Source organism: Mirounga angustirostris, unplaced genomic scaffold, assembly GCF_029215605.1.
Source record: "Mirounga angustirostris isolate CCGP_5_RB_7025 unplaced genomic scaffold, mMirAng1.0.hap1 SCAF_5, whole genome shotgun sequence".
Taxonomy (NCBI): domain Eukaryota; kingdom Metazoa; phylum Chordata; class Mammalia; order Carnivora; family Phocidae; genus Mirounga; species Mirounga angustirostris.
In genome coordinates, this window is record NW_026991713.1 from 24,445,128 (window position 1) to 24,457,708 (window position 12,581).

The 12,581-nt window shown below is 35.9% G+C and overlaps 1 protein-coding gene and 1 pseudogene across 5 annotated transcripts in view; both read left to right on the plus strand.

Annotated features, from left to right (window-relative positions):
• CDK17 (cyclin dependent kinase 17) overlaps positions 1 to 12,581 on the plus strand; it is a 113,550-nt gene that overhangs the window by 20,991 nt on the left and 79,978 nt on the right. The gene's annotated exons all lie outside the window — the stretch shown is intronic.
• The window catches only part of LOC123837318 (large ribosomal subunit protein eL38-like), a 42,373-nt pseudogene that overhangs the window by 6,192 nt on the left and 23,600 nt on the right, over positions 1 to 12,581 (plus strand).

Genomic DNA, 12,581 nt, shown 5'->3' on the forward strand with positions numbered 1-12,581 from the left:
CCTTGCTGAGCAGGGAGCCCGATGCGGGACTCGATTCAGGGACTCCAGGATCATGACCTGAGCCGAAGGCAGTCGCTTAACCAACTGAGCCACCCAGGCGCCCACCAACACGTTGTTTCTTGTTTTGTTGATTTTAGCTATTCTGACAGGTGTGTGGTGATATCTCACTGTAGTTTTGATTTGCATTTCCCTGATGTTAAGTGATGATGAACATCTTTTCATGTGTCCATAGATCATCTGTATGTCTTCTTTGGAGAAATGTCTGTTTATTTCTTCTGCCCATTATCTCTCTCTCTCTCTCTCTTTTTTTTTTTTAAGATTTATTTATTTATTCTAGAGAGAGAGCGCATGAGCAGGGGAAGGGGCAGAGGGAGAGAATACCCAAGCAGACGTACACTAAGCATGGAACCAGACACGGGGTCAGATCCCATGACCCATGAGATCTGGACCTGAGCCAAAACAAAGTCAGACGCTCAACTGACTGAGCCACCCAGGCATCTTCTGCCCATTTTCTAATTGGATTTTTTGTTTTTGGGGTGTTGAGCTTTTTAAGTTCTTCATATAGTTTGGATATTAACGCTTTATTGTGTATGTCGTTTGCAGATACCTTATCCCATTTCATAGGTTGCCTTTCAGTTTTGCTGAGTGTTTCCTTTGCTGTGCAGAAGCTTTTTAATTTCATGTAGTCCCAATAATTTATCTTTGCTTTTATATTCCTTGTTTCAGGAGACATATCTAGAAAAATGTTGCTTCGGCCTATGTTGAAGAAGTTACTGCTTGTGTTCTCTTCTAGGATTTTTATGGTTTCAGGTCTCATATTTAGGTCTTTAATCCATTTTGAATTTCTTTTTGTGTATGGTGCAAGAAAGTGGGCCAGTTATTTTCTTTTGCACGTTGCTGTCTGGTTTTCCTAACATCATTTGTTGAAGAAACTTTTTCCCATTGGATATTCTTTCCTGCTTTGTCAAAGATTAATTGACCATATAATTGTAGGTTCATTTCTGGGTTTTCTGTTCTGTTCTGTTGCTCTGTGTGTCCATTTTTGTGCCAATACCATACTGTTTTGATTACTGTAGCTTTGAATGTGACTTCAAGTCCAGAATTTTGATGCCTCCAGCTTTGCTTTTCTTTTTCAAGGTCGCTTTGGCTATTTGGTCTTTTGTGGTTCCATACAAATTTTAGGATTGTTTGTTCTAGTTCTTTGAAAAATGCTGTTAGTATTTTGATAGGGTTTGTATTAAATGTGTAGATTGGGTAGTATAGACACTTTAACAATATTTGTTCTTCCAGTCCTTGAGCATGGAATGTCTTTCCATTTCTTTGTGTCATTTTCAGTTTCTTTCATCAGTGTTTTATAGTTTTCAGAATACAGGTCTTTCACCTTTTTGGTTAGATTTATTCCTAGGTATCTTAGTATTTTTTGGTGAAATTATAAATGAGATTGTTTTCTTAATTTTTCTTTCTGTTGCTTCATTATTAATGTATAGAAATGGAACAGATTTCTATCCATTAGTTTTGTATCCTGCAGCTTTACTGAATTTATCAGTTCTAGCAGTTTTTTGATGGAGTCTTTAGGGTTTTCTATGTATGGTATTGTGTCATCTGCAAATAGTGAAAGTTTTACTTCTTCCTTACCTATTTGGATGCCTTTTATTTCTTTTTGTTGTTGATTGCTGTGGCTAGGAATTCCAGTACTATGTTGAATCCAGGTGATGAGAGTGGACGTCCCCGTCTTATTCCTGACTGTAGAGGAAAAAGCTGTTTTTTTCCCCATTTAGGATGATCTTAGCTATGGGTTTTTCATCTGAGGCCTTTATAATGTTATGTTCCCTCTAAAACTACTTTGTTGAGAGTGTTTATCATGAATGGGTGTAGTACTTTGTCAAATGCTTTTTCTGTGTCTGTTGAAATGATACATGGTTCTTATCCTTTCTGTTAACTTTTTTTAAGATTTTATTTTTAAGTAATGTATACACCCGACCCGGGGCTTGAACTTATCAAGAGTTGCATGCTCCACCTACTGAACCAGCCAGGCGCCCCTTCTTTCTCATATTGATGTGATGTGTCCCATTGATTGATTTGTGAAGATTGAACCACCTTTACACCCCAGGAATAAATCCCACTTGATCGTGGGGAATGATTTTTGTAATGTATTGTTGGATCTGGTTTGCAAGTATTTTGTTGAGGATTTTTGCACCTGTGTTCATCCGGGATTTTGGCCTGTAGTTCTCTTTTGTGGTGGTGTCTTTATCTGGTTTTGGTATCATGGCAATGCTGGCCTCATAGAATGAATTTGGAAGTTTTCCTTCCTTTTCTATTTTTTGGAATAGTGTGAGAAGACTAGGCATACTCTTCTTTAAATGTAGTAGAATTTGCCTGTGAAGCCATCTGGTCTCGAACTTTCGTTTGTTGGGAGTTTTTTGATTATTGATTCAGTTTCTTTGCTGGGTATTGGTTTGTTCAGGTTTTGCATTTCTTGTTTCAGTTTTGGTAGTTTATATGTTTCTAGGAATTAACCATCTTCTCTAGTTTGTCCAATTTGTTGGCATATAGTTTTTTATAATATTCCCTTGTAATTGTATTTCTGTGGCATTGTTTTTTTTTTTATTCTCTCTCATTTGTGATTTTATTTATTGGGGTCATTTCTCTTCTTTTTCTTCATAAGTCTGTTTAGAAGTTTATCAGTTATATTGATTTTTTTTTTCCCCCAAAGAAGCAATTCCTGGTTTCATTGATCTGTTGTTTTCTTTAGTTTCTATATTTATTTCTGCTCTAATGTTTATTATTTCCTTTGTTCTGCTGGTTTTTGGTTGGTTCTTTTTCTAACTCTGTTAGGTGTAAAGTTAAGTTGTTTGAGATTTTTCTTGCTTCTTGAGGTAGGTCTGTATTGCTATAAACTTCTCTCTCAAAACTGCTTTTGCTGTGTCCCGAAAGTTTTGTACCTTTGTGTTTTCATTTTCATTTGTTTCCTTGTACTTTTTTAATTTCTTCTTTTATTTTCTGGTTGACCCATTCATTGCTTAGTAGCATGTTTTTAATCCATGTATTTGTGCTCTTTCCAAACTTTTTTCTTGTGGTTGACTTCTAGTTTCATAGCTTTGTGGTCAGGAAAGATGCATGGTATGACTTTGATGTTCTGAATATGTTGAGACTTATTTCGTGGGCCAATATGTGATCTGTTCTGGAGAATGTTTTATGTGCACTTGAAAAGAGTGTGTATTCTGTTTTAGGATGGAATGTTCTGAATGTATCTGTTAAATCCATCTGGTCCAATGTGTCATTGAAAGCCATTGTTTCCTTGTTGATTTTCTGTTTAGATGATCTAGTCCATTAATATAAGTGGGCTGTTAAAGTCCCCTACATTATTGTATCAGTATTGATTAGTTCCTCTATGTTTGTTAAACTGTTTTATGTATTTGGGTGCTCCTGTGTTGGGTGCATAAATATTTACAATTGTTATATCTTCTTGTTGGATTGTCTGCTTTATTATTATATAATGTTTGTGCTTGCTTCGGCAGCACATATATTATTATATAATGTTCTTTGTCTCTTGTTAGTCTTTGTTTTAAAGTCTGTTTTGTCAGATATAACTATTGCTACTCCAGCTTTATTTTGACATCCATCTGTATGATAAATGTTTTTTCATCCCCTCACTTTCAGTCTGCTGGCATCTTTGGGTCTAAAATGAGTCTCATTTTTAAGATGAGTCTTGTTTTGTTTTTTGTTTGTTTTTTATCCATTCTGTCACCCTATGTTTTTTGATAGCATTTAGTCCAATTAAATTCAGAGTAATTATTGATAGATATGTATTTGTCATTTTATTGTTTTATGTTTTTTTCTTAAGATTTTTTGTGAACCTCTTGTCTCTCTCTCTTCCATGGTTTGCTGATTTACTTTAGTGATATATGTGGATTTCTTTCTCTTTATTCTTTGCATATTTATTAGTGGTTTTAGATATATGGTTACCATCAGGTTTGTATATAATTTCTTCTGCATATAGCAGTGTGTATTGTTGATGGTCATTTAAGTATGAACTCATTTTTTATTCTTCTCCTCCCCACATCTTAGGTATATATTATTATATTTTACATCTTTTGTGAGTTTCTTGACTTATTTTTTTTTTACAGAAATATTCATTTTTACTGCTTTTGTGTTTCCTATCTTTATTCTGTCACTTTTGGTCTCTCCTTTCCACTCAGAGTCCCCTTTAATATTTCTTCCTGGGCTTGTTTGGTGGTCATGAACTCCCTTAGGTTAGTTTAGTTTGGTTTGGTTTTGGTGTGGAAAGCTCTTTATCTCTCTTATTTTGAATGATAGCCTTGCTGGTAGTCTTTCTTGACTTGATTTTTCCCATTTGGCACTTTGAATATATCATGCCAGGCCCTTCTGTCTTGGAATGTTTCTGCTGAAAAATCCCCTGCTAGCCTTTTGGGTTTTCCTTTTTAAGTTACTGCCTCCTTTTGTCTTTCTGCTTTTAAAATTTTGTTTGTCACTATATTTTGCCAATTTAACTACAATGTGTCTTGGTATGAATCTACTTTTGTTGATTTTGGTCAAAGTTCTCTGTGCCTCCTATATATGTTTCCTTCCCCAGATTAGGGAAGCTTTTAGTTATTATCCAAATGAATTTTCTGTCCCCTTTTTCCCTCCTCTCTTCTTCTTGGACTCCTATAATTTGGATGTTATTACATTTGATGAAGTTACTATGTTTCCTAAGTCTATTCTCATTTTGCAAAATTCTTTTTTTCTCTCTTTTGTACAGCTTCATTACTTTCCATTACTCTGTCTTCTCAGTCAGTAATTCATTCCTCTGCTTCTTCCAGCCTGCTGTTCATTCCATCAAGTGTTTCTTATTTTGTTTATTGAGCCCTTTATTTCTGCTGTTATTCTTTATCTCTCTGTTAACGGTCTTACTCATGTCTTCCACTTTTTTCTCAAGTTCAGTGAGTATCCTTATGATCATTGTTAAAATTCTGCATCAGGTGTGTTACTTATATCTGTTTTGCTTAGATCTTTGGCCATTGCCTTTTCCTGTTCTTTCATTCGGGACAGTTTTCTTTGTCTTCTCATTTTGTCTAAGTCTTTGTGTCTGTTTCTTTGTTAGGAAAGTCAGCTTAGGTCTCCTGTTTTAAAGTTAATGGCCTTATGAAAAGAGATTCTCTAATGCCCTGCCATGTAGTGTCCCCTGTTTCCCAGGGCCTGGCACTCTAGGTAGTGCCTCCAGTGTGTGTTGTGTGCACTCTGCTGTTGTGTTCTGGCTGTTTTATCCCTCAGGTCAGTTGTGTGCAGAGGCTTTCCTTGCCTGCTGTGGGCAGTGTTTGTCCCTGACCAGAATGTGGTGAGTTTTAACTAGGTGTGCTCTGGTCTGCTTGTGAAATGAGACCTGTTGCCACTGCCGCCAGAACTGAGGCCCCACAAAATTCCTAGGTTGAGAGACTGGGTGTGGGTAGGAATTTGGGCCGGTCTTATTGGGGAGGGGGCCCACCTTGCTGAGACTGAGGCAAGTGAGACTGGAAAGGGCGGTTCCACTGGAGCACCGGAGGGCGGGGCTTGGTGTAAGCAAGTTAGGTAGCCAGTGGTGGCACTGCACTGATCTCCTCAGGGGGCCTTTGCTTATACTGAAGTGTGGGAGAGGGAAATGTAGCCTCTCCATGAAGGCTGCCTCTCTGGGACATGCTCCAAGATGAGCAAATAAACTCCCACTGTGTGCCCCAGGTGCTCTTCAGATCGCTGTTCCCATGCTGTATGTCCATGGGTTGTTTGCCTACATTCTCTCCAAGAGCAGCATAGTGCCCTTGGGGCTCTATCCCAGCCAAGCCTGCTGACCATTAAAGTTCCAGGCTTTAACCCTGTTAGTTGCAAGAACTCAGGATATTTGGCCCTTCTTGCTTTCCAAGCCAATTGCTGTGGGGATTGATTTTCCCTGTGTGCTCCCCTGGGTACTGGGCTGTTTTTCACCTTTCTCTGCAGCTGTGTCTTCCTTCCCACCTCAGTGGTCAAGATCTGTTTCTCTCCCAAACTGTGTCTCTACACTTCCTACCTTCTTCAGTGTGGCCTCTTCTCTACTTTTAGTTGTGGAGTTTGTTCGGCCAGTCTTCGGGGTCAATTTCTGGGGTATTTAGAGTGACTTGATAGTTACATAGTTGTATTCATGGGACAAGGTGAGCCTAGGGTTTTCATACTGTGCCACCATCTTCCATCCTCAATCTAGAGCAGCAGCTTTTCAACCCTTTTGGTTTCTGGACTTTATGTTCTTTAATGTTAATTTACTTGAAATTAAGAAATATTACAAATTAATATATCACGGCACATATTTTAAATAAGAAATAATTTTAAAAACATGGCAAGAATATTAGCATTGTTTTTAAATCTCTTTCATGTCTAGCTTAATAGAAAACAGCTGGATTCTCACATCTACTTTTGCCTTTCAGTCTGTTGCAATATTCCATGCAGTGCAGTTTTTGGAAAACTCCACTGTACACTTGAGAGAAAAGTGAAAAAGGCGAATAACTTCTTAGAATCATTGTAAAAATAATTTTGATCTCAGGACCCAATCCTCTTGTAAAGATTTCATAGACTACACTTTGAGAACCTCTGCTTTAGATCCAAATGAAATTGGATCCTAATCCTGCACTTGACCTTCCTCTCTCAGTTGGATATTCTTAGGGGCAATTTTTGTTAAGCTCCAGTAACTCAACAAATTCCAATTTGGAATCCACTCCGGGTATCTTTTGCTTTGAATAGCTTCAGAGCTATAGGCTTTGGTTCTTTTGTACCCTTCCCCCCTTTTTAATGTCAGTTGCACACTATCAGTTGGAAATGCCAGACTTGCAAGCTATGTGATCTCAGGTAAATTTGTTAAAATTTTTGAGTCTATTTCCTCATTTGTAAAATGGGCAGAGCAGTATCAACTCATAAGGCTTTCATGGGGATCAAAAATGATAAGAGTTATATTCAGTTGCTAATAAAACCTTAATGTTACTAGAGGTTAGTGAAAAACAGCTTTTCCAATTTTGTTGGAAAATGTTCCAGTTTTGTTGCATACATTTTGGATTATTTGATTAAATATGCAAAATATTTTAAACTCAGTAAGATGTGGGTCTCCCTTGTTTATAAGTTATTCTAGAGAGTGACTTTTTTTTTTTCCCCCTTCACTGCCCTCCATTCTGTTCCGTCCAGTACTTGGTCCTTCTTAAAGCTAGGCCCTTCACAAGGAAATGAGTGGGGTTTCAAAACACAAACAGCAAGATGTCCTTCCTTCTCTGAAAGTGTTTATAATCATGTGTTTAAACTTAATTAGGTAGGAAGATACTATATAAAAGATATGTGTAAAGATTATGAGAGCATAGTGTGAAGAATACCCAATTCTGTAGGAAAAAGAAAGGAAAAAGGATTAATTTGTACCTTATTTCTCAATCACTGATTTTTATAACTCCTAGAAGAAAAATTATTAAGCAGCAGGCATTTATTTATTGAGTTAGTCTGTGTGCTAGATGGATGATGTTATGTAGCAGTAAAAACATGGACTTGGGTAGGGCCTTAGACTGTTTGGGTTCCTACTGGCTCTTCTGCTTACTAGCTTTAACAGTGAATTTTTAACTCACCAGTGACTAAATTTCTTTAGATAAGTAAAATGAGTATAATTTAAATAATTTTATAGCGTTACTATGATGGTTAAAAGAGTTAATTATGTAAGTAGAGTACTAGAACATATTGGCACATAGTTCTATTTACTACTTTATTACATAAAAAGGGGAAAAGATATTATTTCCTTGATTATACTAACTTCTAGTAGTCTTATAGAGATCTTATATTTTAAAATGATGGCTGAAAAATTATATAATGTGGAAGGTTAATTTTATCTTTTTTTATTCCCTTGTTATTGTTATAGCACATTTTAGTGCTTTGACTTGTATAAGAGGAGAAAATTGATAAAAGAACAGATCTCTTAGCAGTTAAAATGCATTTTACCTAAATTCACATTAATGATTTTTTTAAAGTACTTTCCCGCCCCTTAAATTCATGATAGACACCTTACATGATGTTGCTAGAGAAATTAATGGGTAGGTTTCTCAAACCTCATTTGAGAAAAAAAATTGTTGATATCACTAGGTACTAGTCATTTTATGTACATTTGTAATCATTTTTGAAGGACATGGTTGCTAGTATATAGGAACATAAACTTCTGAATTGCCTGGTTAACTTTATAAACAAAAGGTTGCTCATATTTTAATATTAAGAGATTGCTCAAATAAACCTGTCTCAAGTTGTCCTTAATAAATTTTGTGTCAAAACCAGTGTCGGGTTTTATAATAAGCTATAAATATATTGCATTCTAGGGTGTTGATTATTGAGAGCTAAGTCTTTTGAACCATCAGTGAAAAATCATTAAATTTAATCTTTTTTGTATACAGAAAGAATAGAAAAAAGAATAGAAAACTTTCTCTGCCCTTTTGTGTCACTGCGGATGTCAGAGAGATAGATACTAATGCTAACGAAATGTGTATACAGAAGGTAAATACGCATTAGGGCTCCAGGGAAAACCTTAATTGGAGTGATAGGCTTAAAACAAGAGACTTATGCTGCCACTTTTTAATTTCCAGGTAAAAATAAAATCTGAGAGTCAAAAGAGACCTTTTTGTTTTCTCTTGGTAAAAGAATCCATATATTTGGAAGCAGTTGGAACCACAAAGAGGGTCCATTTTGAACTCATTGAGAAGAATTTTAATGCTCTAGGCACTTTTTAAATTACCTTGAACATTCTCACTCACTGTAATTTCATGATGATTTCTCTCTCGCTACCCCCCAATATTTGAGTAAAGTTAATTAGAGTAAAATACATTCTGGAGTTCAGTAATAATTAATTCATACCCATTTTACTGTCTCTTACTATTCATGAGTTGTGGAGTGCCTTGGTGAGTACCATTAGGTTTTCTTTCCCATTGATTGTTTGCACACCTAATGACTTGGATTTTAATCAAAATTTTAGCCTGCTGTTATGAAAGCAGTCATATAAATGAACATGTATTCAAGTGCCTAGGAACTCACTATAGACCTTGTCCTAAGGCATGAAAAAAAGAAACTGATTTTTAAGCATTAGATCAAATCCTGTAGTAAATATTTATTTTTAATTTCTATATAAAATAATCAGCAAATCTTAGAGACCCACATATTTCAAACAATATTTGTTGTAAGAGTGAAATAGGAAAAGTTTTCTTTTTCTTTTTTTTTTTTTTAAGATTTAGAGAGCAAGAGGGAGGGGCAGAGGGAGAAGGAGAAAGAGAATCCTCAAGCAGACTCTTACTGAGTGTGGAGCCTGATGTTGGGCTCAAACCCAGGACCCTAAAATCGTGACCTGAGTCGAAATCAAGAGCCGGTAGCTTAACCAACTGAGCCACCCAGGCACCCTGGGAAAGTTTTTCATATGGAATTTAGCTTTATTTTTAAAAAAAGATACCACATTCACAGAGATGGGCTAATAAGATGATTGGGCATTAATTCAAAAAGATATATGCACTCCTTTGTTTATGGCAGCATTATTTACAACATCCAAGATCTTGCAGCAACCTAAGTGCCCATTGATAAGTGAACAGTTAGGGAAGATGTGGTAAATATATACAATGGAATATTACTCAGCCTTAAAAAAGAATGAAATCTTGCCATTCATGACAACATGGATGGATCTAGAAGATATTATGCTAAGTGAAATAAGACAGAGAAAGGCACGTATCATATGATTTCACTTATATGTAAAATCTAAAAAACAAAACAAATGAACAAACACATGAAAACCAGAAATTTTATAAATACAGAGAACAAATTAGTGGTTGCCAGGGGGAGGGGAGTTGTGTGGGTAGGCAAAATAGGTGAAGGGAATTAAGAGATACAAAGTGATCTTTGTGATATAAAAAGGTACAAGAGGTCCAGTGATAAAATAATAAAAGAAGATTATGTGACAAAATTTTCATTTAACTCTAATACTGAGTTTAGTTCTTCCCTTTTATCTGTTCGTTTCTTTTCTAGGTTAAGAATGTTACTTAAAATTGCATGGAAATTTTATTATAGTTTATCACTCCATTTAAAAAGGAAAGTTCAAATCATCCTATATTGCAGTTAAGAAATTTGTTAACATATAAAGTATTTAGGATGTCATAGATGGTTGCATGCTTGCAGAGAACTTTGTATAACATTTAAGAAAGCAAGTGAGGGTGTATAGTAGAAGATCTAATTTGGCCTTCATTCCCTCTGTAAGACTACTGACTGATGGCTATGGCTTGTTTAATACTAACGCATAGCTAGTAGGCTTTTCTTTAGTTGGAACTTACATTTTCTTAATAGTTGTTGTATTCCAGCTTTGTTATTGTAATTACATAATTTAATCAAATATTATCTAAGCCAATGAAATATTAAAGGAGAAATATTAAAGGAGAGTCATTTCTATGAAAACTTTGGAAAGACTTGATAAAGGATGTAAGGAAAACATCTAAAGGTCTGTAAAGGTCATACAAATCTCGAAGTTTGGCATTCATTGCTTTACCGGTGTTTTTAACTTTTCCCTGCATGTTTAAAGAATTTGCCTAGAAACTGTAGAGTCCATGTTGGCACGACATGACTTATGTAAGGAATCTGCATAATGGCCTTGGTCTCATAGCAAAAGATTGGTAAGCACATTTGAATGTTTCAAGCTAAAATGCTTAGAGTACATAGGTGTACTTTTTTCCCTTTTGTGATTCCCTGTATTACCAACTTGATTAGCAGACTGGTTGATTCACCAGTTCTTATTTTCAGTGAACGTACCTTCTATCGCAGACATTTTTCTTGAACTCTAACTTGGAAGAACGTTAATTGTAGGACTGAAGCACTTTTTCAAACTTTAACATGGAATTTGCAATAAAAGAAGGATTTTGTGCTTAAGATCACTTGTAGTTATAGCAACAGTTATAAAATTTTGTATTCAAGCCATTTTTAAAGAAGATTTTGTAGTTAGGTTTTGGGACCCTCTTCTCCTTTCTAGCATTGTTTGCTCCTCTTTAAAAAAAAAAGCAAAACAAAAACAATGGCTTCCTTTTAAATTTCCTCTTCCAAGGAATCAGTTGATTTTTCTAAGGCAGACATTAGAGCCAGTATATAGGTTTCATATAGAGTCGTTAGAATATTTCATTTTCTAGTGAATATTAGATGGAAATGTGGAACACTTCAGTTACAGCTTACTTGGAAAATTAAAAGGAAGGTATTTCCTATTTATTTTATCTCTTATCTTGGGGATCTGAAAATATCTTTTAGGAATTACTGGGCAACAGGATTGGCCTATACTCAAATCTTAGGAGGCACAGTGCCCAGCGAGGGCCCCAAAGCTTTCTTGCTGGCTGCCTACTCTGGAGCAGCTGACTAACCAGATGCAGAGCACATTGATCTGGTCATAATTGCTTTCATCCTAAAGCAGAGCAAGTTAACACAATTTAGATCAAGAGCCACATTAGAAGATGCTGACCTCAGGATAACCTCTCATTTCCTACCTTTGAAACAGGAACAATTCTAGTCACTCCCTAACTTCTAACCACAAAATTGCATGGGAACATATAGCCACATCTAAAGATTGTGACCTTTTGACTTTCTTTACCCTTTATACAGATGGATTCAGAATAATAAAAGAAACAATAGTCTTAACCTGTTCTTTGTTGAACAGAGAAATAATCCCTCCCCTTTCCTACTTTTTTTCCTATTGAAATCTTTCTAGACCATTCCTGTGGATGCAGTGTAGATGAAATAGACCTGGGACTATGTTTGTAAATAGCATACCAAGAGTGTGACAACTCTTTTGTCTGTGTTAGACAGCAGATCATTGTTTTCTGATATACACATTTTCAGGTCATTGCTCTTGGTAAATGTAGGCCTCCCATTATTCTCCACATTATTCTCCGCATAAACCAGATTTTATTGAGCTTCATTTTCTAGAGATTTCAACTTTGTTTCTGCTATTTTGCACATGACAGAATAGATAATTTCATATATCGAAAACTGTAAGTTGCTGGTAGATAAGAGGGACTGAAAATTGTGAGCAACTTTTTTTTTAAAGATTTTATTTATTTATCTGAGAGAGAGAGAAGGGGGAGGAGCAGAGGGAGGACAAGCAGACTCCGTGCTGAGTGAGGAGCCCAACAGGGGCTGATCCCAGGATCCTGAAATCATGACCTTAGCCAAAACCAAGAGTCAGACATGTAACTGACTGAGCTTCCCAGGCGCCCCAATTGTGAGCAATTTCTATCTCATAAACTACAAAGCCACTTTCTATCCCATTCATTTTGGGGAATGACATAAATCTACTCTAGTACATTAAGTACAGTTACATATTTCTTACTTTGTTAGTAAGAAATTCAAATTCAAGAATTAACTACAGAATTGAGAACTACTGTTTTACTTTGTAAGTCTGCCTGATACGAAAGGAACTACCTACCCACCATGATAGAGGTCTCTGTGCTTGACTCCTGGAAGATGTATTGAGTTGGAACAAAAGAAGGAGGAAGAGCAGAAATCATTTAAAAATGTCATGAAATGAGAGGAAAAAAGGAAATATGGAGGTA